Source organism: Amblyomma americanum, chromosome 10 (assembly GCF_052857255.1).
Source record: "Amblyomma americanum isolate KBUSLIRL-KWMA chromosome 10, ASM5285725v1, whole genome shotgun sequence".
Taxonomy (NCBI): domain Eukaryota; kingdom Metazoa; phylum Arthropoda; class Arachnida; order Ixodida; family Ixodidae; genus Amblyomma; species Amblyomma americanum.
In genome coordinates this window covers 126,056,944-126,083,212 of record NC_135506.1, presented here as the reverse complement: position 1 = coordinate 126,083,212, position 26,269 = coordinate 126,056,944, and the positions used below count along the sequence as shown (strand labels likewise).

General features: G+C 46.6%; 1 protein-coding gene across 2 annotated transcripts in view; it reads left to right on the top strand.

Annotated features, from left to right (window-relative positions):
* Positions 1-5,605: 5,605 nt before the first annotated feature.
* Positions 5,606-26,269, top strand: part of LOC144106403 (uncharacterized) — a 563,571-nt gene continuing 542,907 nt past the window's right edge. For both annotated transcript variants that reach the window (XM_077639207.1, XM_077639208.1), the window contains exons 1-2: positions 5,606-5,700; positions 5,755-5,830. The gene's annotated coding sequence lies outside the window, so the exon portion shown is untranslated. The remainder of the gene's footprint in view (positions 5,701-5,754; positions 5,831-26,269) is intronic.

The window sequence follows — 26,269 nt, the reverse complement described above, 5'->3', positions numbered from 1 at the left end:
TGGTGCCCCCAACGCCAACAACACCGGCATCATCTCCACGGCCGCTTGGACTTGGAGCTTATACGACGCAGCCAGCGACGCCGCCACCAACGCCAACAATTCCGGCATCATCTCCACGGGCACATGGACCTGGAGCTTTACGATGCAGCCAGCGACGCCAGCCCGAGCACGTCGAACACCGCCAGCGACGCCAGCCCAAGCACGGCGAACGCCGCCTCGACGCCGCCTACTGGGTCCATACAACGCCGCAGCCACACCGAACCAACCGTGAGCATGAACGCCGACCACGAATAGTAGAACGCTAGTAGTAGACGCTGGTAGTAGTGTGCCCGGGTCGTGTGTATTTATAGCCTTTGTGTGTTGTGTTAGTTTTGTTAGTTTTGTGTTCTAGTGTGTGTGTCGCGTAGGGTGTATTAAATGTGCGTTTGTGGGGGTACACCCGTCGCCTAGTCCATTCTTTCAGTCCGAGTGTTCTCCGGAGAGATCCGTGACACCTTGACATCCAGGGCCATTATCACGTTCTATCCGTTGTATGGAATGTTGCTGAGGACTTCTTCCTTGATCTGTAGGAGGACGTCTTGCGTAGATAGTTTGGTGCGGAATATGGACACGCTGCGGGGGTACAGATCTTCGTCTTCCATGTGTTGCTGCAGTCTTCTTGTTATCACCTGCTCGTAAAGCATTCCAAGGCAAGACGTAAGTGATACCGGTCGTAGATTTTCAACTTGTAGCTTCTTCCCAGGCTTGGGTATCATTACTACTTCCGCATGTTTCCATTCTTCCGGCACTGTTCCCGCAACCCAGTGCGCATTGAGAAAATCCGTCAGCTGCGTGACTGCCTCATCGCTCGGATTGCGGATCAGTGCGTTCCTAAGCTTGTCTGCGCCCGCTGCTGTGTTCCGGGGTTGATGCCTTGATGGCCGGAAAGACCTCTTTCCTGGTAATCGGCCTGTCCAGGTTTGAGTTCGCCCGGCCGCGGTATTCACCCGTGTACGCTTCGGGTCGCTCCGCTCCGTACCACTTGACATAGCCGTTTTCCAAAAGTACTTCGTTTGTTCCTTCATAATGATGCACTAGTCTTTGAGTGGCTTTGTTGCTCTCCGATTTGGATTTTGTTGGGTCCCTAAAGGCTTTGAGGATACGCCACGTTCTTGCTGCGCTTAGGGTGTCGTTTAGCGAGCTGCTAAACTGTAGCCATCTCTGTCTGGCAAGTTGCGTTGCGTCTCCTCCGCCTCTTTGGTGATTTCTGCAATCTTCTTCTTTAGCTTCCTGCTTAGTCTGTGCTTTTTCCACCTTTTGGTGAGTCCGCGTCTTGCCTCCCATAGCCTGAGGAGCCGAGAATCGACCTATGGTGTTTGTTCTGTTCTGTCCGCTTCTTGAGTCTATCTCTGCTGTACGTCTTCAAGCTGCCTGCACCAATATTCTATAGAGGCTATCCCCCTTCCATTTGCTTGAAGTCCTTTCGGAAGGCGTTCCAATCTATTATTCGGGCTGTTCCAATCTTGCGCTTGACGTTTTCTGCTGACTCTTGAGTGTTCATTATATAATGGTCGCTTCCCAGGTTCTCCAGCAGATTTTCCCACATGGCCTGCCTTGCTCCCTTGACGTAGGTCAGATCCGGGCATGTGTCGGGGCTAACGCTGTTCCCCAGACGCGTTGGATGATTTTAATCGGTTAGGGGGTTGCAATGTGTGGTTTCAGCTGCCTCGCTGACTTGCGCCCCCTTTTTGCTGTCTTTTTGATATCCCCAGCTCCATCCGCGAGCGTTGAAATCTCCTACTATGAGCAGAGTATTAGATTTTGCCAATTCGCTTGCCCCTGCAAAGAGCTTCTAGAAGTCTCCGTCTCTCTGCCGCGGCGGGCTATACAGATTTATAGCGTATGCACTTTTCTCTTACACCTTTTTCTTGGGCATTACTTCCGTCACGATATGTTCTGTGCGCGTGTCCGGGACTTCATTGTGCGCTATGGTGACTAGGTTTTTGCTAACGAGCGTGGACGTACGACCCTTTTCCTGGCACGTGTATCCTTTGAGAGCCGGCACGGTTTCGTCTCCTGCGGTGCTATTATGTCGGGAGAATTTTCTTGCGAACTTAGGAATTGTTCCAGTAGGCCTTGTTTGTTGCGGTAGCCTCTGCAGTTCCACTGCAAGATCTCTAATGTGTCGTGCCTAACCATGGTGAATTATTATTGGTTTGAGTTGTGCTTTGATTTTCGGTACCAAATCTTCTCTCTTGGTAAAGCCTGTCTCTGGCTTCGCTAGCTATTCTCTGAGTGTTTTGATTTTTTTATGTAGTTTCAGAAACGTTGGTCCCGCATCGCCATTTTCTCGTTTTGCAATGTCTTTTCCCGTTTCATTTGGTTCATCTCCTCTTGCATTTTCTGCATGAACTTTTTCATCTGATTTTCGAAGCTCATAGCTGGCTGCTGTGGCTGTTGCTCCATTACTGATGGGGACTGCGACCGCGGTGGGCTACCTGCCCTCTGCGCCTGCAGTTCCCTTATAAGATCGTCTACGCGTTTTTTGAGCTGTCTGTTTTCTTCTCGACATAGCGCTAGCTTCTAGAAAACTATCAGCCACGTCAAGCATAGTATCCCATGATTTACACCACCGTTTCCGAAGAAAAAGCACTGGACGACTATGACACTCCTTCATCAACTGCGCAGATAAGAGTCTTGCAAGAGCACGGTGGTTTTATCATAATTCAGCAAATCTACTGGGGACAATCATCCGAACACACGCAGAGCCTCACCAGTCAGGGAAACTCTGAGTGCTAGAGCAATTTCTCCTTCGGCGTACCGTGCCTTTCAGAATGCTAAATCCTCGAAGCTTTTCACATAAGAATCTAAATCATCCCACCCATTGTTGAAATGCGCGATCAACTTATGTGCACTAATCTCGGGAAAAGGAACCAGCAGGGGTTCTCTAATGGCTCTTTTAGCTTCTGCGATCTTTACTTGCAGCATCAGTCTACGCTCCTCAGCCTCTGCTAGCGTTTTAGCATGCTAGCGCTCCAACGCACATACAGCGCTCCTTGCATCTAGGCCCAGGCGGTAGACGCAGCGGTGCTCGAATGGTGTGTCGCAATAGAGTGCGCTGAGGTCGCAGGAAACCGAACATCACCTGCCACAGGAGGTCGGCGGCTGGTGATAAGGTGCTAGAACAGGAGCAGGGCGCGGCGACACTACGCAGGAGGCCTGACATTGGCGACTCAACTGAAGCCCGCGGGAGCATGGATCCGCCATCCGTCAGCTGCCGCCTCCACGCTGGAAATCCACATCTTGATGCGCTGCCTACCCAACACGTTGTATTTCCGACGTGCGAGCCTTGTGACATACCTCCTTTTCACTTTTGCGGGAAAAAGTTGCGTGTGCACCCGCGCCACGCGGCTTGGCCAGCAGGAGCGAAGCTATAATGGCATCAGACCGCAAAAAAAATTCGATTTGCCTGCGAACGTACCATCAGTGTTTTGCGATATCAGCACGCATTAAAGACCAGAGCTAGTCAAAAGTAATCAGGGGCCTCCCAGTGCGGCGTTTTTGCGTTCACTACTATTAACGCGACAGCGTTAAGGAGCTCGTGTCGCAGAAACTCCGGTGTCGTCGGCTTCGGCGTCTTTGGCTATGAGCGAAAAATGGCGCATCTCGGTGGACACCTGAACCGCGCAGTAAAGGAAGGGATTTCAAAGCGACAGCGTCAAGGATTAATTGATTGATTGATGGATTGATTGATTGATAGACTGATAGATTCATCGTTCGATCGATTGATTAATTGATTGATTGATCGACGATCGCTTTTTCCTTCCCTTACGGCGCGATCCGGGTGCCCAGCGAGAAATGTGAGTCAGGAGTCATTTCCTTTCCTTAAAAGCAATTGTTCATTTCAGTTTCCTTCCCTTACGGTCCGGTTCGGGTGTCCGCCGAGATATGTGAGACATTCGTCATTTCCTTAAATTGTTCAACGGGCAACGCGTCGCGCCGAACGGGCGATGGCGTTCAGTGTACTCCTCGGCAACGCGGCTTAAATCACTCCTAAAGACTAAGCTTAAGCGTCCTGCAATTTTTTTAATGGGATATATCTCTTTGTAATCGATGGATTCGCTCATTTTAAGAATGTGGAAATTTAAGATTTTCTTTTTAGCGACGTTGGCCAGACTGTACTTAGTAAAGTTTATTTAAGTGCGAGCGCACTTCTGGCTGCATTCCCCGGGTTTCAGTGGTGCCTGTACAAAGCCTCCTCAGTCACGCTGTAAGTATGCCATTACGTCCAACTATTAACTGAGCCACTTATACACCTTTCCTTTCCACGAAACCAGCGTAATATCAGAGGACCCCACAATCGCGCTTTGGGGTTCGTAAGGGTGGTGTCCACATGCGAAAAAACTGTGCTTAGCAATCCTAAACAAGCAACAATTTTTTTTTTCATTTTGAACCAGCGCTTCGTTTCAGTGAATCTTACAAATCTGTTGGCTAAGCGGAAATATTGTGTAGCTCATGGTAGGCACTTTCAATTGGCTTCTTAACCCTGATAGGCTATCTAAGTTGTTCATTATTGTTTCGCATTCCATTTTCGAAAGCAAGTGTAAAAACAGTCTGCGCAGTGTGCGAGGTTTCAATGTCGCGTGTATTACCCTTCGTGTTTCGTGTACATCATAGAAGACTTGACGACGCAAACGTCACTCCGGTGCACCTGTGCGTATAGCCTCAGTTATGGGATGAGTAATAAAACAGGGGCTTAGGCTGACATCGTTAAAAGCGAGTCAGTGTACCTTGCAGCTAAGCACACTGCTTGAAGCGCCTTTCTTTATTGATTTCACACTCTTAGATGCTCAAGTTTTTCAACGGCGTCTGGGCAAAAAGATGCAAGTACACAAGCTAAATGTTAAGCTTAAAGCGCGTCACAGTTGCCGCCTATGGCACACTTGCAGATAAGAAAGTTCTTGTCAGATACAAATAAAGCCTCCATACAGGACGTTCCTAGGCCGTATTGGTGCTGTGGAACCATAGTTTTTTTTCCTCTGTAAAATTACATATCTTTCCATTTCCTCACACTGTTCGAGAATGGAATGCTTTATCTTCATTTCTTGTTATTATTGATGAGTGAAGTGTTTGCATTGTCATTGTGACTGGCCTTGTAATACTTTATTTTGCTTTTTACAACCTACCCCCTACTGTAATGGCACTGTGGCGCTGTGGGTAAATAAATAAATAAACTCAGTTTTCCTAAGCATGGGCCGGTAACATAGCATCATTGGCGGCATTCTATCAATCTTTATGTTTTGTTTCCAGGCTCTGGCGCCCGCTGCACGAAGGAAGTGAATTGTGGCTAATGGATCTCATATAAACCCAGACAATAGCCGCAACAGCTATGCTCCTGAGCCGGTTAGTGAGAAAGGCCGCATATAGCTTAAGTGGAAAATCGGTAGCTGCCAATAGTGATTCTTATTGGAGGCCTGAGAGTATATCAAGAATGAGAAACTATAGAACCTGGCGGCTCGATTGTTCTACCCGTGAGCGTTACGTCTCCCCCCCCCCCCCCTTTACCGCTCTCAGCTCATGGCACCTTTTATAAACAGTACTGCAATAACTAGGATTGATACAAAAGCGAAAGCCTTGAACGGTTCCTTCTGTGCTCTGAGAAAAGTCACTTATCTCAGGGCGTATAGGATCAGACGTGCTGCAAGGGACCACCTACGCCAGGTAAGCATTTTCGTTGCTTTTACTGCAAACTGTGTAGCAATTCTTTTGTTACAGGAGCAATATATACAGCCAGATATCACTGGCCGCCCACACCAGGTGGTGGTCGCAATTTTCAGCACAAGCATTTTAGGTGAGTATCACTTTCCCTTACGTGGCAGGTGATATCAAAGTCCGTGGTTGACAGCGAACAGTGAATATGAAATGCCCGAGAGTGAAAGCCACACACATGCAAATATAGCAAGGGAAGAGGAAGTGGTTAGTAAATTAAAATGTGTACATTTTCAAGTTGCCTCTAAATTCCCTCAAACAGAAAGCAACAATGCAAAATGCTTAAAACGCGGCAAGTTAGACTGAGACCAATCTACGGCAGCATCACGTCGGCTTTTGTATAAAAGGCTTATTTAAAATAATAGAAAATAAAGTTACCCGGCATTGGCACTGTTAAATGAGGAAAGTTGCATGTTCTATAATCAAAATTCATGGGCAAAACACACACGGCACTCCTTTTTTTTTTCTCCACAACGAAAATGACCTGTTGCCATTGGCAGGCACTAAACACCGCAAAGAGTGATGTTGCCAAAATTGTAATCCGTCTCAATAAAAAACTGCTATGCCAGTCTCGGTGGATTATTTCAATACCTTAGCATCGAAACATTAGCTATATCCGAGGTGCACGCGCTACAGTTCGTTATATCTGTGCTGCAACACTCAGATCTGCAATGCCCTGTGTAAACACACGAAGACACGCAAGTACCTTATATCCGAGGTGGCAGATTTATAAAAAATGAAACTGAGAAATAAAGGTAGAGGTGCACTGAAGTGACTTTACGTGCGGAAATGCGAAATCTGAGCGCTGTGGGCCATCCGAATTTGCATCCTGGGGCATGGCTGAGTTGCCGAGCCGGCATCCGCTGCGTTACTATGCGCGCTCCATCTCTTTGGTAAGCGTCGTATGTTAGAAGAGTGTTTTCAGTGGGTTTTCATGATGGCGCTGCGAGACGGTCAACAAGAAGTAAATCTGCCGGAATGGCACTTTTGTTCTCGATTAATTGCGACATCTGTAATTTATCTGCTATTAATTGGTCACGTCCGCCTCGGTACATATATGAAAGATACGTTTCAAAGACATTTCTGCATTCACAAGACGCGCCTTTATTCAGCTGTAAACGCCCAACCATCGTGACGCAGTGGAATCGTCATCGTCTCGCACGCCGCAGGCCCGGGTTTTCTTCTATCTTTTAAGAGCGTTACTTACTCATAATCACTTACTCATCACATTTAGAGATTTCGTGGGGTCTGCTGCCACCCTGAGATTACAGCGCCATCTGTGGCAGCAACTACTCATCATGTTTCGAGATTTTCTGGAGTCTGCTACCACCCTGAGATCACAGCGCCATCTCTGGCAGCGACTAGAAAAATGCATATCTCGCATTCAGACTTATTATTATTATTATTATTCAGACTTGCAGCGCCATCTACAATAGCATTCTAGAAACGACCACCTGCCGCGTGCCAATGATGATGTCACGGTTCAATATCGTGGATGGAGGTCGAACTATGTGAGTATGATGTCAGGGGTCGAAATGGTGCGGTATTTTCGGTTTGTAGAATCCAAGATGGCGGCCAATAAAATCTGTTGTGCCATCCAATCCCTTCCCCCTTACCCTCATTATGACGTCAGGGGACGAAATAGCTACATAGTTCCGGTTTCTCGAATCCAAGAAGGCGGCCATTAAAATTTGTTGTGCCCTTCTAACTGAAACCGTACTGAAAGAGCACTCTTTCAATATACAGATAAGATGTCGCTTTCCTATTCTGCTCTCCAAAATATTTCTATACTATAGCTATCGTGAGTCTGGCGGTAAACAATGGCAACCGCCGATGGTACTTTTCCTTCTTTCAAACCGTCACGCTGCGGTCAAGGTGTCTACTCTGTGTGTGTTAGAGGAAAAACATCGACTGTGCTTCTCGACACAGGATCGCCACCTCAGGCTGGTGAGTTGTAACTGCAGCTATACATGGTTTAACACACTTTTGGGCGTAGTGCAGCACGTGTGTCGGCTCATGTCCCTCCTGAATACGGTACGGTAGAGGGTGGGATAGTAATTTCAGCTGAAAGCATTATAGTTACTTTGTGGCGCGAGTGCAAGTCGAGTATGTGTGAGTACTGTCATGTTAGTCACTGCGTTCCTTACGGGAAGAATAGACCTGCTCGTTTCAGTCTGTGGTTGCCGTATAGGTCGCATTATAGAGAATTCGCACTTTCCTAATTTAAGAGCATTTGCCTTTTCTGAGGGGAACAGAATGAAGTCGAAGGAGGCAGCAAATATACCATAGTCAGAGTCCTTTCTGTATGTCTCTTAGGTGATAGTAATGCAGAGCCCAGTCACTGTTTGTGGCTCTTATCATCGTTTCAGAGGGAACGATTTCTCGGTGACTTTTTGTGAGTAAGCTTATGTGCACAGTCACTCCCTTCTGTTCTATGGTTACCGGCTACCAATTCCAGAAGAACGTGTAAGTGTAGGTGATGGTCAAGTTAGGTGTATAGCTGGTATAGATCTGCTCTATGATCATGCTGAAGGGCAAGTCCGTACGACGCCTTGGCTACCGCGCGTGTTACGTTCGGATATTGCTTGTATTTCAGGTTAGATGTGATCAGGAGCGCCAATGTAATACCGGACCGCCTGATGGTGGGAACCTAGCGCCGCAGTCATAAGGATGAAGCAGGTGAAGGTTGAGCCGGCTGAAACCGGGCCGCGCCGTGGGGCCTTAGGGAGCCAAGCTCTAACTTCTAGGAATGTAGAATATCTTTAAATGTGCAAATTGCTGTGGTAGCTAGAATGGTGAGTCTGTGTTGATGTGCCATGGTGGCTGATGATCAGGATTTGGTAGGAAGTGTGACGTACTCGTTCGAAGAGCTTGCAGTATGAAGCGGCCTTGTAGGGAGAGGGTCAGTTGTTAGGCTCTTCGTTTAAGCACCGCCAATTTCTCGGGGGTTAGAAAAAAAAACTTATCGCTCCTATGAAGGAAGAAGGAACTCCGGTCAGAGGGAATGTTTGCGGCAGATTGTGAATCTACCGTCGTCACTACGACACTTTACACTCAAATTCACGACCTTTCCCATATTTTTTTTTTTCGCCGCTTGTGTGGGAAAAGCAATAGTGCGGATGATCTGACATCTTGTACAGTGAACTAGCACAGTGACTGAGTGGGTATGTTGCTCTGCTGCTGGCCCTAAATACGCGAGTTCAATCCCGGCCACGGCTTTTACATTTCGATCGAGGCGAAACGATAGATGCCCGCGCACTGTGCGATGCATTGCACGTTAAAGAACCCAAGGTGATTGAAATTACCGCACACTCCGCTATGGTGTCCCTCATTGCCTGAGTTTCTTTGGGACGTTAACCACCATAAACTGACAAAACATTTCGAAGCCACCTGGATAACGCCTCCTTCGATCCACCCACATTTAATGGGTCCACCCACTGTATGCTTCAAATACCATTTTTCTCCTCCCAGAGCATATGATTTTAGAGCGTGAGCTACACTGGCCGAGGTTGAGCAGTTTCGCGTGGCTCCTGGAGAGCCGTGCTGCGCATGCGCGAGGAGCAGTGACGTCACACGGCGCACAACTGGAGCGCCGCTGCCGCCAATGCCTCGCGCGCCTCGCAGGTCACAGCCGCGTCTTAGCCGCGGCAGACGCATAGGCGCCGCTGCGTGCCGAGCTGTGCGCCTCCGTTGCACAGTAGCCAAGTCTTACGCTTCGCCGGAGCCGCTTGATGGCGCCTTTCATTTTGTGCCCATGCGCAAAGGTATCAGTAGGGGCATACATATAGCAGGGCGTTTTCCAGTGTGCTATAGCCGTGGAGAAGGGGAGCGAAAATGCTGCTCAGCGGCAATTCATGCTCAGCGGTTCAGCGCAGCTCACGCTACGTATATCCCGGCATAGCCGAGCTAAGCCGCTGCTAAATTTTATCGACGTTGTTAGTATAAAGCCTCTATCTAGCCGTTGCCAATTTCCGTAAACGATTTCGATGCATTGGGCTCTGGCGACACACTCTGCGCATATTTCCGCGAAGCATTTACATTTTTATCATCCGGCCCAGCGTAACACGGCCACGCGCTGGACTGCGTTACCGATAAGCACAGCGCCATCTCTGCGTCACCCGAGGTACGCGTCACAAACGGCGGCTAGAAAAACAGACTGCCATGCTGGGAAGAGCGGCTCTTTTCGTTCCGCTACCCGGACGGGTGTAGCGTGAGCATGCTGTTCCGCTGCCGTCGCTAATGAACAGTTGTTACGTTTTATGTTGGGATTCATCCTTCTACCGAATGCCATCCCGCATCTGGTGACCCGGACGCCGGCATCCTCCCACATCTGGTGACCCGGACGTGATGGGATGATGCCGGCGTAGCGTAGGTATGCTCGTCCGTTGCCGCCACTAATGAACAGTTGTTACGTTTTATGTTGTGATTCGTCCTTCTACCGAATGGCATCCCACATCTGGTGACCCGGATACCAGCATCCTCCCACAGACACTCTCTTATATCCCCCGTTTAGTCCTAGGGAGTGAGAGTTGGCAGTATTGGGTTAGTTGTCGACAACAAGCCCATATTTTGGGAACTTCGCCTAATGGAACAGGCAGTATTTTTTTCCGCAAAACAGCGATTCATTTCTACATCATCATCATTAGGCTCACTATAACCCCTGAAGGACAAAGGCCTCTTCCATCTCTTTGTAATATACCCTAAGCTTTGCGAGATGTGGACACCTTACGCCCGCAAACTTCTTAATCTTACCCACTCACGTTACTTTCTGCTGCCTCCTTCAAAGTTTGCCTTCTCTTGGAATCCTTCTGTTACTCTTAACGACCACCGGATACCTTGCCTTGGCATTGCATTACCTGCCCAAGGCTAATTCTTCCTCTTGATTTCGACTAGGGTGTCATTAATCCACGTTTGTTCTCTACCCCTCTGCCCACTTCCAGTCTCTTAACGTTATAGCTATGATTTTTCCATAGCTGGCTGCGCTGTCCTCAACTTAAGCCTAACCATGTTTGCGTTAGCCTCCACATTTCTGTCCCACAGTCAAGTACCGGTAAGATACAGTTGTCGCAAGGGTTAGCTTATCACCCCTAACTTCAAATATAATCTTCGCCCCTGTGCCTCAGCTGTTTTGGCTAGGCATCAAGGTCCGAAAAGGAGTAAAAATGCCTCTTCTGGTGTTGCGTAACGGTTTTTAATAATAAGCTGGTTCATAGACTAGCACACGTGTGTGAAATCAGGAAACGCGTGAAATTTTGGCCAGCATCCCCTACAAATGACCATGTAATAATCTGCAAACGTTCAACGATGACTGCAAGAAACTTCGTAACTCACAGCAGGGTCTTATCGACCGCACCCGAAGCTTAATTCAATGTAAGGTTACATCGCTAAAAATGTTTGGCTCGAAGGATTAGAACAATGTCACTGAAGGTACATTTCGCTAAGTGTGTTTTGGCTATACAGCGGTTGGTTATATTCTGCACATTTCTCTATCACCTGATTGGTAGTGTGAGTATGATCTATTCTTGAATATCCTTTACGAAATCATCCCAGATAATTTTGCCGATTAAAGCCCTGACTATTTTGGCGATTACCTTAGTAAATACCTTTAGGCAACGGACAATAATTCGGTCTGTAATTATTCATGTCCTTGGCGTCTCCTTTCTTATGAATTAAGGTAATGTTTGCGTTCATCCAAGCTTCTGATACGGCCGAGACAATAAGACTTTGCGTATAGAGAGTGGCTAGTTTTTCTACCACAATTCCCCCTCCGTCTTCAACACATCTGCTGTCACCTGATCTTCACCAGCAGCCTTTTCTCTTTTCATTGCTCCTAAGACATTCTTTACATCCTCTTTCGTTACTGGCAGAATGACGCACTACTGTGCGCAACTGTCTCTCTCATTAACGCTCAGATTACGTTCACTACTGTATAGATTTGTCTAGAACTCTTCAGCTATACGAATCTATACAGTAGTGAATGTAATCAGAGTAATGTTCAACAGCCTAAACGTAACATGCTCAATGTAAGTAATGTCTAACAGCCTAGCAAAGGAACAGCAGTTCACAATTGGAAGCGAGCTGCTGGAAGTTGTAAAGGTCTACTTAGGGCACGTAGTGACCGCTGGTCAGGATCATGAGAGGGAAATAGCAAGAGGGATAGGAATGCGGTGGAGCGCATATGGCAGTTTCTCTCAGATCATGAATTGCTGGTTATCCCTCAAGGGAAAAGTGTACAACAGCTGTATCACACCGGTACTCACCTACGGGGCAGAAACGTGGAGGCTAACGAAAAGGGTTCATCTTAAGTTAAGAACAGAACAGGGAGCCATGGAAAGGAAAATGACTGGTGTAACGTTAAGAGACCAGAAGCGGGCACAATGGGTGAGGTAACAAACGCATGTTAATGACATCCTTGTCGAAATCAAGAGAAGGAAATGGGCTTGGGCAGGGCATGTGATGCGAAGGCCAGACAAATGCAGGTCCTTAAAGGTCACGGAGTGGATTACAAGAGAAGGCAGTAAGCGCAGCAGGAGACGGCAGAAGGTTAGGCGAGCGGATGAGATTAAGGAGTTCGCAGGCATAGGGTGGGCGCATCTGGCAAAGGACCGCGTTAATTGGAGAGATATGGAAGAGGCCTTTGCCCTGAAATGGGTGTAGTCGGGCTGATGATGATGATGATGGTGATAATTTTTGGCTATATCGCACTACGCACAGCACAGGATCAATGAAGGCAGCCTTGTATTCTTTAGATAGAATTGCATTGGCAAGAATTCAGGGACCAAACAACGTCGTGATTCACATTTTCGCTCTCCTCTGGATCTATAGTAATTTTATGCTAAGCCTTAAGAAATCAGCAGTAGCCTAGCTCAGCTAGGTCAGCACAGCTGTAACGCGTGGCGAGGAGGCTGATGCCCTCACGAGCCAGCGCACGTGGCGCAGGATGGTGGCAGCAACGCGGCGGCGACTGCACGCGGCAGAGTGGCAGAAATGTGGCACCTCTGGATCGGTGCAACTAGTTGCCATGGTCACGGTGTATGAGCAGTAGTGGCTAGCGACTCCTACCCGAAAGGTGCCCCTGACTAGCCTAATGTAGCTTTGGCTACTAAATCTTCATGTCATTGAGACCAAGAGTGAAGTCGTGGAGGCCAGTGAAATGATATTGGTCTGGAATTGCAGCAGCGTTCAGCTGGAAGTAATTTCTGCCGGGATTCCAGTTTCTGGCCTTTTCGCACGCAGTGAGAAGTAGCGATAAGCAGAAAAATCTGGTTCGACTGGCAACGCCGATTTACAGCACGTTGACGAATCCGTGTTTCACGAATGTTCACGAATTCAATGACGCATACCACAAAGCCAAGTGTGTCCAAACACATGGGGTTCGATTGCATGCTCAGTTTTTTGTCATTCATAAATCCCGCCCCTGAAAGAGAGAGATGGAGAGAACAAACATTCATTTGCAAAAAGGAGACCGGAGCGGATTGTGGGTGGGCTTCTCAGTCCAAGACTCCAGTGGCTTCCTTCGATGCTTTGGCGATGGCGACTAGCGCCTCCTGGTCTTCTAAGGTGCCTCTGGGCAGCGCCGCCTTCCACTGCTCGAGCGCCGCGTTGTGCGCCTTTAAATGGTCCGGTTTAGCTAAACATGTTCATTTAGTTTGTGTGAATTTGAGAAGTTTGCCACACCAAGATGTATCTGCCTATAATGTTGGGTGAATGCGGTGTAGATGGTGGAGATTAGAGACAGTTTGTGTTTGGATGCGTCTTAGGAGGTAGGAGTCCTCCGGGGAAAGTTTCTCATGTGGCGGTATGTTGAGACGCCTCTTTAGGTTGAGGGTCTCTAGGCGAGTGTAAAGATGGTTTGAGAGGAGGTAGAGAGTAGAGTCAGTGTGCCCATCGCCTCCTTTGGAAAGATGCCTGTTGTTGCGCCAAAAACCTGCTGGCCTTACCTTTCCCTTTTTCCTCCTTTTCATTTGAGGTCGTCGTTAGCGATCCTTGTGGCGGCCGCTTGCTACACATGCGCGCATGCACACATTTTGGCGCGGTCGTGGCGCGCAGTAGCCGTAGCTGACGTCTCGGCGGCAAACGGGGCCTTCCGCGCGTTTTCGACTGTTTAATAAGCAAACGGAAAGGTAAGCGTGCAGAAATGAAAGTAAAAAGTCGCAAATATATGCAAGTGGCCAGAACACAATGACTTCGCTCAAATACAATAAACAGACGGGCCGCCGCACTCGTCGGCCAGCGCCACCGATGCCGCCACCGGCTGCTACCGCTGTGACACCCCACCACCCTGACTGGCGGAGATAGGGAAGTAGCTAGCGTCATCTCTTAACAACCGTCCGCAAATTAGGGCACGGCGACTACAATGGGTGAGCGAGCGACGCCGCAGGCATCTTTCTAGAGGAGGCAATGGTGTGCTCCACTCGGTTGTTATTATCTCGAGCTAGGGCATCTATCCTAATATTGCCATTGAGACCTGCATATCCTGGGACCCAGGTGATGGCATGATACTGGAGATGGCCGCCCAGCACGCGGAGAGGCGTGCGCAGGACACGTCCGATCGCATAGACTTTACAGGCGCTTGGGTGAGTAAAAATGTGAGTGCCATGATTTTTGGTCTCTCTCATTATTATGGTGATGGCTATTGCAATGACTTCTGCGGCGGCCGGATCTGGTGCCGTGAAGGACGCTCCAAGATAAGGGGTGTTGGCGTGGTTGACAGCAGCGCAAGCATATCTGTGGGGCTGTGCATTGGAAGCCGCATCACATACATAGCCAAGGTGTCTTGGCCGTATTTCCTACGGAGTCTGCTAAGACCGGCCTGGCTGCGCGGGGCCTGTGACTCGTGGTCCATGTGGTGAGGGATAGGGTCCATGTGCAGGCGTGAGTTGACAGCATTGGGAAGAACTGCAGTCAGGACCATGGTCCTGCTGGTTTGCAGGTCGCCTATTTTTTAAAAGACGGCCCTACTCGCCGAGGTGGTGAGGGGACGGGTCTTTTGGGAGTTTAGAACAGCCTCCTGGACTTCCGCAAACGTGTTGTGAACCCCGAGTGCAAGCAGTCTAGTAGTAGATGTACACATGGGAAGGCTCAGAGCTGTTTCAAAAGAGGGTACGGATAAGGATATCGACCCTACTCTTGGTGGTGCTACCAACATTGTGGTAAGGGAGACCAAACTGGATTCGACTCGATGGCCAGGGCCGTGACGACGCGGGTGGTGTCGTTCTCGCGCATACCCTTGCGATGTCCAGCGATACGTCAAACCTTACGTGCGTAGAGTGTCAATGGTGTGGGTTTGGCTTGCCGTCATGCTGCACCCTGAGGCCAAGCATTCAGATGAGTGATTTTTTCTATAGGGTGGTTGTGAATTTCGAGCATGATTGCTCCGGTGCACATTGCATACCGCTGGTCTGAAAAAAATGCTCGATCCCAGTGATGCCTGCTTGAAGGCTTGCTTTTTGGCGTCAAGGGATCTCGGGTTGACCAGATCGCGATGTCATCCGCACAGATGGTATATCCGATGTCGGAGAGTGTAGATAGCTTTCGGGCGAAAGGGGCCATGGCTATATTGAGTAGCAGTGGTGATAACACAGCACCTTGTGAAGTGCCGTCGTCAGGTGTTTGGCAGGGAGACGATGTAGTAGATCCGATACGTATCGTGGCTGTGCGGGCAGTGAGGAAAGTGGAGGTATACTGGAACATGCGAGAGCGAGACCCACAGTGTGTCTGATATAGTCCTTCTAGGATTGCAGACTGGGAATTGTTGTCAAAGACACCATTAGTAATAAGTGTTAGAAGGTGCTCTCCGGCGGGAGATACCCGCGTGAGGACTCAGTGTTTGAGAAGAAGGCATCTTGCGTATATAGACGTGGTCGAAAGCCGAGCATAAAAGGGGGTATGAGAATATGACCTTCAATATAGTTTTGCGCGCGTTTTTGGATGATTCGCTCGTATAGCTTGCCCAAGCAGGAGGTGAGCGATATGGACCTGAGAGCAGTGAGGTAGGGCGGCATGTTGGGTTTAGACATTAGCATCACTTCTGCCTATTTCAATTAAGGGGGTATTTTGCCTTGGGTCCACAGTTCATTTTTGATGTATTGGGTAAGTGCTTGGAGGCTTGTCGAGCGCCAAAATATTTGGAGCGGAGGGTGTCCAGAAGCTTTTGGTGAGTGCCGGTGAATTGATGGGTTACTGCTAGCAAAGCTCTACTGGTAGCCGCCTTGGTTGTGTCAGGATGTCGGAGGTTGTGCAGTATGGCCCATGTTTTGAAAATACTCAGGGTGCCATGAAGGGAGTCGCAAAAGGGATGCTAGTTTTGGGTAGATAGTTGCCTCCACAAGAAAACAAGTAGCGATATGCTCAAGAGGCAGTTTTGTCCAAGCGGAGCTCTTAATTTGCACTGTGTCGGACAATTAGGTCATATGACTGTGAAGAGAAGCTGATAGGAGACCGCGAAACGAAATGACTTCAAAGCTTTGGCAACCTGTCTTTTTGCTATGAACGTCACGTATTTGATTCGGCAGGGAGGAATACAGTCAAATTCAAAAGTAAACTTATTCAAGAAGGTCGAGGTATTCAACATATACTGAGAATTTAAATAACACGGAATGTTGCATTAATATTCACGGATAACGATTAGGTGTATCCGATTAGTACTTCAGCAACAGACCGCAACACGAAGTCACTATATTAACTCTAAGACCGTCAAGTGATAGCCTTGGGAATATTACCATTTTATTCGTTCGGTCAAAGACCCTTCTCCCATGCATTTCACCTCACAAAAGGCGAGCACGGGTCAGAGGAAGCTTTGCATCCATTTTTGAAGCGGCAACTACCATGCGGCACTGGAACCACATCGCAGGACATGAGACTGGAGGCCGAACGAGTGAGCCATGGCCACCAGTGTCGAGCATCAAGGCATGGTTTTCCTAAATAAGCCTTAGTCCTGCTGCGTCGACCAATCTGGGAGTCCTTGTACATGCATTATTAACGCCAAAACACAAATGGACCTCGCTGTGGCGCTGAGCACTTCGTCGCGTTCATATTTTTCGCGGAAGGATGGTGCGTGGCGTCGGTGTGCGCCGTTGTTGGAGCAATTGTTGAAGAAAATTCGGTGGGCCTTATCCGAACCTTCTTGCATTATTCCGAATCCATTCTAAAACTTTAGAACATATTCAATTTGTTTCGATTAATTTTGAAAATGGGATATTTGATTCGTTCGAATAACTATATAGAAGCATAATTTTATTTATTTACTTATTTTTATTTATTTATTCATACTGTCAGCTGCTACCAAAACAGGAGTTGCGATTGTTGAACAATATTAAACGCAATACAAAGCTGCATTCTAGAGTCAGACATGCGAGAATTGAGTACATAACATTTATGGTAAAAAAGCACAACATAGCATCAACTGTTCAAAATTGGTTTCGTTCAAACCATTTACAAACGAAAAGCTACAAATGTAGCGGAAATAAATAATCAAAACCAATATGCAACACATCACCAGATCAATGAATCAGGAGGAGTACGAATACTTCAAGCAATTTGAAACAGTACAGTGTCCGAAGCAGGTTCAAACAGCGGAAAGTAAATTATAGGAAGGACTAAGACAAAATGACATGTGATATGGGCCACAAACATACCATTCAAACCAGTCAGAGATATTTCGAGAGGGCGTTTTCAAAAGCCTTTAAATCCGAACATTGATCAACCTCCTTCGGTAAATTGTTTCATTCGTCAATATATAGTGCGAACAAGAAAAGAGTATTTGAAATAATCTGTTATAAAATCACGGGGTGTGATAAGTTTGGAATGTTTTGTTCTGCTGTCAGAAGTATTCAGTGGTCTGATGTATCGGCTCTGATGGACCTTATAGTTTCCTGTCCGCACATTAAAAAAGAATACCAGCCTGTTAAACTGCATTTTTGCTTCACAGTTGTCAGCCCTGCCCTGTTTCTAAGTTCAGACACTGATCGGGTTCTAGAGTACGGACTGAAGCTAAATCTTAGAGCTTTGCTTTGTACCCGTTCACATTTCAAAATGTTTTGTTGAGTATACGGTTCCCAAACATGACTAGCGTAAGTCAGCACCGGAAGCACAGCCATCTTGTAAGCTTGTAGTTTTACCTCGACAGTGGCATCATGAAATTTTCTTTGCAATAACCACAGTTTCCGCATGACCTTTTTGCAAACATTGTCAATGTGCATTGTCCAGTTTAGGTTTTGTTTAAGATGAATTCCGAAGTATTTGACAACGGTTACTTGAGTTAATGCAGCACCATTGATACTGTAAGGGAAGATTAAGGGGTCTTTTCTGCGTGTCATGCGGATAAAAAAATTTTTTCAATGCATTTAGTTCCATTTGCCACTCGTCACACCAGAAACCAATTTTCTCCAAATGGTTGCTAAGTTCTTGCTGGTTAGAAGAGGAACATAATTTGGAATACACAATGGTATCATCTGCTTAATATTTCATCGCAGCTTGTGGGGAAAAACCTGTGCTAGTATCACCGATATATATTGAAAACAGCAAAGGCCAACCTATCCTTGCGGCAAACCTGATCGAGCTGATTTTTTTAGAACTACGAGTAGAGTTTATTTAGAAAAATTGCTCCCTTTGTGATAGAGGCGCCTCTATCCAGTTCACTAGCTGATTGTTTCCGAGGGTACAGGACAGTTTTATACGAAGCTTTTTATGCGACGTTCTATTAAAAGCTTTCCGCAAATCGATAAAAATTATATCTGTTTGTTTCCTTCCATCAATACATTTACACATCTTATGTATAAGCTCAGTCAGAACTGTGGATGTTTAGTACCTTCGTCGAAAACCGTGCTGATTGGTCGCCACAATGCCGTTTTCGTCCACAAATTTCATCAAGTGGTTGGTCAAAATATCCTCCAGCGTTTTGCAACGTGTACTGGTCAGGAAACTTGGTCGGTAATTCGTGACATCATCTTTTCGGCCTTGTTTACGAATTGGTATAACCTTAGCCCGTTTTCAGACATTAGGTACTTGACCAGATTCACAAGATTTCGTGAAAACATAAACCAGGAAAAAGGAACACCACTCTGCATATCGCTTTAAAAAGGCATTAGGAATTTCATCAGGACCCGGGGATTTTTTTTCGTCCAGTTTTAGAAGTACATTGAGAATGCCGGTTTGACTTACTTTAAGCTCAGGTAAAGGATGTATACCTAGATTTTTCGTTTGGGGCGTAGTACCGTCATCCAAAGTAAAAACTGATTCAAAGTATTCATTTAAGAGGCATGCCATTTCAGTCCTATCAGTGATAGTTCTCGCTTTGCTTGTCAAAACTTCAATGCCAGATTTTGGCTTTGAAACAAATCTCCAAAATTTTCCAGGAGCCATATTGATGAAACTAGTTACTGTTTGAGTCATATAAAGGTGCTTTGCTTGGATAATTTTCATTTTGAACTCCTGAGAGAGTACTTTAATGCACTCGCGCGCTGTTTTATAGGTGGATTTTTTAGCCCTGAGATGTTTAAAACGGAGCTTTTTATGAATAATCGTTCGTGTAATCCATGGGTTTCTTTTGTTGACTTTTTTAGTGCGCATGGAAACAAATCGATTTATCCAGTCAAACACTACTGATTTAAACCTCCCCCACGCATCGCTTACAGACGTAAATTCTAGAGAGATATAACGAGTGAACTCATCATACCCTAGTTCTAAGTTTTCTAATATTGCGACATCATCAGCTTTAGAAAAGTCCGGGACGGTAAAGTTTTTTTTTTGTTTTCAACAGTGTGGTGTTAAGTGGATATGTGCATAATCACCATCTTGTGATCAGAGGTTAAGTAGCGACTCTCCCGATTCATGGGTTCGCGTGGGTGTGCTCAAAAGTTGCATTAAATAAAGGAAGAAAGCAATATCTAGAAGAGCGCGAGAAGTTGCCTTTTCATTCTGATCTTCTTTAAAGTTTGTCCAGTCAATATGTGGTAGATTTAAATCCCCAGCCATTCTCATCTTACATGTACTGAGACCACACCTGTCAGTTAATAAATCATCAGGTAAAATCACGTATTCCTCGGTGGTTCCTGCAGGACGATATATTGCGACAACTACAATTAACAAGCCACCAGTTTTCATGGAACACACGTCACAATCCAAATCAGATGGGGAAGCAATTTCTGTACAAACAATTGAAGTTTTTTTCAATAATGGCGACTCCTCCTCCTCGAGATCCACGGTCTCGGCGGTATGCTGCTCAATTCGGAGCAAAACATTCAGCGCTCTCAAAGGAATCGCTTAACCAAGTTTCAGTGACAATCACGATATCCGGTTCGTGTCCTAAGAGGACTGCTTCGAAATGTGACGTCTTCTGAAAATACTCCTTGCATTAAGGTTCAAAATTATGAGCCCATCAGGAAGAGTTCTCGTTGCCCTGTGAGCTGCTTTCACTCCCGCGGTTACGAGCATCTCTGTAAGGCTTTCGCGTTTTAGCGTCGCCATCCCAGTAATAAGCCTTGCCATCCATACAGAGCTTGTCGTAAGCAAGCCGTACTTTCATTCCACATAACTTATCACTTTTCGCGCTTTCTCAAAGACACTTTCTCTGACGCGAAACTTGCTTTGAAAAATCCTTGCTGATCGAAACCTCAGTGTCCTTCCGCTTGGAACAGTGGCGCATAATTCTCTGTTTTTCGTTGAAATCAAAAAGGGGGATTATAACTGTTCGCGAATTACCCTGCTTTCCTCTGAGTGGGTGCATTCGCTCTAAACTTTTTGGAGCAACCGCAATCACATAAAACACTTTTCTATTCACTGCTTTCACCAGACCTTCCCCGGTTTTGTTGTCTTTTTTTGGTAGACCATAAACGATAAGGTTATTGCAGCGTTAGCGGATTTCCATGTCATCAATTTTCCTATATAAGTGAGCTACTGCTTCCTTTAGGCTAGTCACCGTCTCATGTGTGTCATTGATCTTAGAAAAGGAAGATTCAAGTTTAGCTAAGCGGTCCTCATTTTTTATGGCTATACTGTTTTGTTTTACTTCTTTTTGAACTGCCCTTTGGTCACGTTCAATGTCACCTAGCGTCGTTGTGTGTTCCTTCAGCGTTTGCAAAATTTGTTCGAGTTTTTCATCTCTGGTCGAGCCGGCTCCCGGATTCACTTCAACATCACCACTTGTGATAAGTTTAAGACATGCAGACCAACAATCACACACAAGCGACGCTAGAGTGCGGGGGCACGGCACGACAACTAGAGACAATTACTTCTAATTGACGAAGTGCCCCATCTTACCTGCCGACAGGCAAATACGAGCACGTTGGACACCATGCTTGTGTACATGCCGGGCCCGCAACTGAAACTATGAGGGTCCGAGAGTCCGCTTATGTAGGGAGCAGTCTCTTCCGTGGTCGACAGTGATGGGTGGCAGTCGGCGAAGAAGGGTCCTGGATGAGCGTGTCGATCAGCTGCATCGGCGACTGTTGTAGATAAGTAGGGAGCAGCGGTGAGCGCTCTGGCGTGTCAAACTTCGTGATAGCACTCAAATTCCCAGCTGTGGCGAGAAACGGGACCTTACTCACCAAGATCTCCGTACTCAGGAGGCTGCCCTTCAATCTGCCTTGGATGTTACCTGTAATTACGCATCATCCATCGGACTTCAGCTATCCGTGCATAAAACAACATACACGTCAGTTGGCAACCGCTGGTGACGCTGTAAACTTGCTGCAAGCCCAATCTGTCTTTGTCTATGAGGCACCCCACTAGAGGAAAGTCCGAGTGTAAAAATCCTTGGCTTAATGATTCACCAATTAGGATCAGCAACTACATGGCTTTCTCAGGCAAAAAGGCAAGCTAATAAGACTTTGGGTTTGATTAGAAGAATTGCCCCTAAAACTGATGGCGCAGGCTCGTTCGTTGCACGGCAATTGGTGAGGGCAGTTCTGCAGCCACGTATTGTTTATCAAGCCCAGTTTCAACATCTTAAAAGAACCCAATAGGATCGCCTTGAAGCCGTGAACCAAGAGGCTATGAGGACCATTACGTGTTTTCCACGCATCACACCGCTTATAGCTTTACAAGAGAATGCTCAGCTCAATACCATTGATGAGGTGATGCAGCAGCGCCGGGAAGCGCGCAGTCTTAAAGCCAGTCTATCACACTCCACGCATGCACTGAGGACTTATGCAACGTCGCACTCTTATTCTACAGCCGCCAACGCCAGTTCTTCCCCCATGGAAGTTTGTACAGCTCAGCGACAACAAGCCAACAGATAATCACCGGCCAACATCGGCTCATTCGGCATCGTTGCTTCGCCAGAAATTTGAGGAACAAGATTCTTGCCTGCCTGAAGGATCCATTGATGTCTACGTAGACGCAAGCATACAAGGTTGCAAAGCAAAAACAGCTATCGACTGCCCGTGCAGACCTGCCCTGAATCAAACCTCTTGGTTTCAGCTTACGGGATCCTCTTCTTCTTTTTGTGCTGAGCTCGTTGCAGTTCAAGAAACACTCTGCTCCGTGGCCGACATAACTATGCTCCCTGCAGCCCGTGTTGTCATCCGCAATGACGCCATTCAAGTTTTCCAGTTGCTACGACGTGTTAGCCGCTGTCAAACGATATGTCAGGGCATCCAGTGGCTCGCGGAACGCATCCCGCAGCCAGTACGTATTGAGTGGGTCCCACGGGATCTGCTGACCTATCAAAGCCAGGCAGATTTAGCGAACCGCCTTGCGAATACAAACTCATCACCGCCTCGACTCCTTCATTTGAACAATTTTACCCTCCTTTCATCTAGAAAGAAAATCCTCCGGCGCCGCACACGTGCTCTCATCCCACCGTGTGCGGTAACTCTCCCCCGCGGTCTTACTCGTGCAGAGGAGGTTGCGCTTAGGAGGATCCGGGTCGAGGTTGCCCTCACACCAGCCATCACTCGGAAGTGGCCTCAGTACCGAGAATTGTTTCCTAGGCAAGGGTGTCCGATATGTAAACACGAGGACATTGAGGCCGACATTCATCACTTTCTGTGGGACTGCCCAACTCTCAAGCCTACAAGGATCCGGCAGCTGATGGCAGCAGGTCTTTCACCAAGCAACCCTGCTTCATACATTGCCTGGACGGAGGGACCGTGCCATCGTTCTCTACTGGACTTCATCAAATCAGCTAACCTTTTTCCATTCATTTAATCTCTACTACATCATTCATTACACGTTCGCCTATCATTGATGCCCTGGGGCAACAAATTTCGCTTAAAAAAAAACGTGACCTGCAGACAGGCAAATACGAGCACGTTAGACACCGTGCTTGTTATGCGTACCGTGCCCCAAATTAGATTCGCTATTCGGAACTTTCAAATATTCGCCCACCACTAATAATGATACACTGCTCCTAGTCTAGACGGAAATCTAGATTGAAATACGCCACACCATCTAAGAGCCCCCTTGCTTTTTACGATGCACGGTGTGTGGTTGAATCCCTCAGTGTCCTCCGAAAATTTTTCCTGTCATCAGGGAATAAAAAAGAAATCCCCCGAGCAGCACGCCAATATAGGCCCACCGATGGCATATAATTGGTGAAATATGGCGCGAATGTGGGTTCTTAATTGGCGTTTAGGCAAATCGCAACCATTTCTAAGAATGGCCCATCATTCCCGCCAAGAGTGGGATTATGTTTAGCCACTCTGACTGCAAAAAATGGCCCTAAGAACACTGCCAGTGCATGGCCCAGTATGCACAAATAGTAGCCTTTCAGTTATTGGCACAGCGTGGCTGCCTGCAGAAATTTCCAACATGGCAAACCACTGGCATTTCCAACAACCCTAGAGGGGAATTATCGCATGCAATTAGACGCCCCGTTTGTGTTTTTAATACCGTGGGACTTCTGGCATTGTAACGTGTGATTTGTTGTGGACAACAAATTTGGTTGTTTTCATTAATTCAAGTAATTTTCGAACGCAGTTTAGCTAATGCGATCTAAAATCAAATATTGTTGACATAAGAAGAAGCAGGTAGAATTGAGCTGGAAGCGCCGGTCCTACTTACGCGAAGCGTTTCCAAAGCCGGCGATATAGCATCAGCGGCGCTTGTTGCACTGTTATGATAATGTGTAAATCAGTAAAACTACAATTTGTGAGAAATAGTAGGTAATATTTAAGATAAGGAGAGAACACCTTGCGCTTTATGCCACGCAAACGAGTAGTACTGTTTGCGCACAGCTATGTAAACAACCCATGCGCGGGGCTCCAGGTGTCGTAATCGTCGCATTCCTTGGTCACAATGCGCACGAACAAAAAAACGCTAAATTATGTACTATTATTTTGAAGCACTCATTTAGACGACGGCGTCTATTCATCGGTGCGGACAGTGAAAGCATTCGAGTCGCGTAGGGTTTTGCCAGCCGCTTGGTTCCGGCAAAAGCGTTCTACGAGTCGAAGTAAAACACGTTGCGGGGCTAGTTGGTTATGCATATTCTTTTGTTAAAATTTAAGCAGCGCTAACTTTTAGGACGAATACACAGAAGACATGACAGGACGGGCGCTGACTCGAACTATGTTTATTGAACACGTTTTTTCGTAGAACATATAAGACAAAACGAACCGTGAGCGCATGCGCATCTGCGACAGACCACAAAAAGAAAAGGCCAAGATGACAACGATGACAGCTAAGGTAGATTAATGAGGGCGGCACGCATTTAACGAAAGAATACGAGTCGAAGAGATTGTATGTTCCACTTGCAAATGCACATATGTAGCGGGGAAGTCGTCTCATTCGGAAATTTTCCCTCCTTCCTTCGTGCTTCAAGGTTACTCTAGTACCATCTTGCGGTAATTTGAGTTTAAATATCGAGGCGATGAATAGCGGAACCGAAATTTGTAGCCAGCTACAAAACGCCGCGGCTTTCACGGCGCACATCAGCGAAGGCATGCACGGCACGTGCCGCTTTTCACATACGGGTGCACATGACTGCTCAAAAGAGACCACGCTCATACATAAAATTAACATGTTTCTGAGCGTAAACAATAAAGCATGGGTCCATCGATTTCTGTTTCCTCGACAATCACAAAACTGGCGCCACGAGCAAGTCTTTTTTCCCAAGGATCACTCAGCTCGCGTACTAAGCTGCAGGCTTCCGAAAAGAAAACAAGAAAAATGCATTTTTTATCGATAAGCTAAAAATAAGGAAACTTTTCGAGCGACCTCCGTCTACGGTGTACATGCAAGCACCTCAAAAGCGCGCAGCAGACGACGCGGGGCGGGCATGCCCCTGTGACGTCAGCGATTAGACGTTGCCAGACCAGCCAGCAGTTCGTAGAAGAAACGAAAAAAACTCGTTTTAAAAATATTTACCGCACAGAATCAACTGAAACTTAGGGGAATTTTAATTTAACGTGTTGAGATTTAAATGCGATAAGCAGGGTGTGCATGACGATTAGCCATCATGGCCTCTTTAAACCATAACCAAAAGAGCATGAGAGAAGAAATTCAATTATAAATTTTTTAGCGGTTGTAGGCAAATACCACCCAGTATTTGATTTATTTACTTGTCTAACGCATCTTCTAACAGAATAAAACAACGACTTAAATATGGTGTCTACAGTTCTTTAATGCGCCATTTCAGACCACGAAATACACAATCAAATTCACAAACAAGCTAAATATATTACTGAATACAAATGAGCGTGTATATAGCTGTATTATCGTATTTACATACCTATAAATAACAAGCTTTTTATCATTTTATTCCAGTAATGTTACGCCACCGGTGGTAGCATCTGCCCTTAAAACAACTTTAAACGAAGCTTTTTTTTTTGTACGGAATTCATTATTTCATGCGCAGATAATTTGAGCAGTTTAGCGAAATACGCTCAATGCCGGAGACTGAGGGCACCCTTGTTTCCAAAAAGAAAAAAACAAAGTAAGCAGTTCACATCACTTTGTGTGAATGGTACTTGGGAAATGGCACTCTTACTTGAAAACCACACAACACTCCACTAAGAGTCCATGGCTCTTTAACTCAGAGGTAACTTGGGCAGAATCAGCAGGAACCAGAAATCTCGCATTTTCTGGAACACTTGAAACTGGGCAAGCGAAAGACAAACGATATGGAACAGTTACACATATTCTGACTCGCCTGCTGCAATGAAAGAAGAAGCATGTCTGATTCTCAAGTTCTACAAACGATAGACCACCAACGTCCTCATGAACACAGCATGTGTCGGGCCACATATGGCACCTCGCCCGACTGATTTGAAAGGTGGTCAACGTTCGGTGAATTCATTCCCCAAAAGATTTAAAATTGTTCTCACCATTGCGGTTGCATTCCTTTGCGCAAGCCGTCAAGCTAGACATTTCGTACAGTCGGCACACACCTAGAAGTCGTCCTCGCGCTTAGTCGCATTTTCTTTTCCTGCCGGAAAAAAAAATACCTGGAGCACACTCAAAGCGGAAATTACACCCAGAAAAATCCATTTTGAAACGCACTTAAATATGAAAGGATATTGATGCTCACAACTATGATCTTGCTGGCCATGCTACTAAATTACCTCAGAGCTCTCACAAC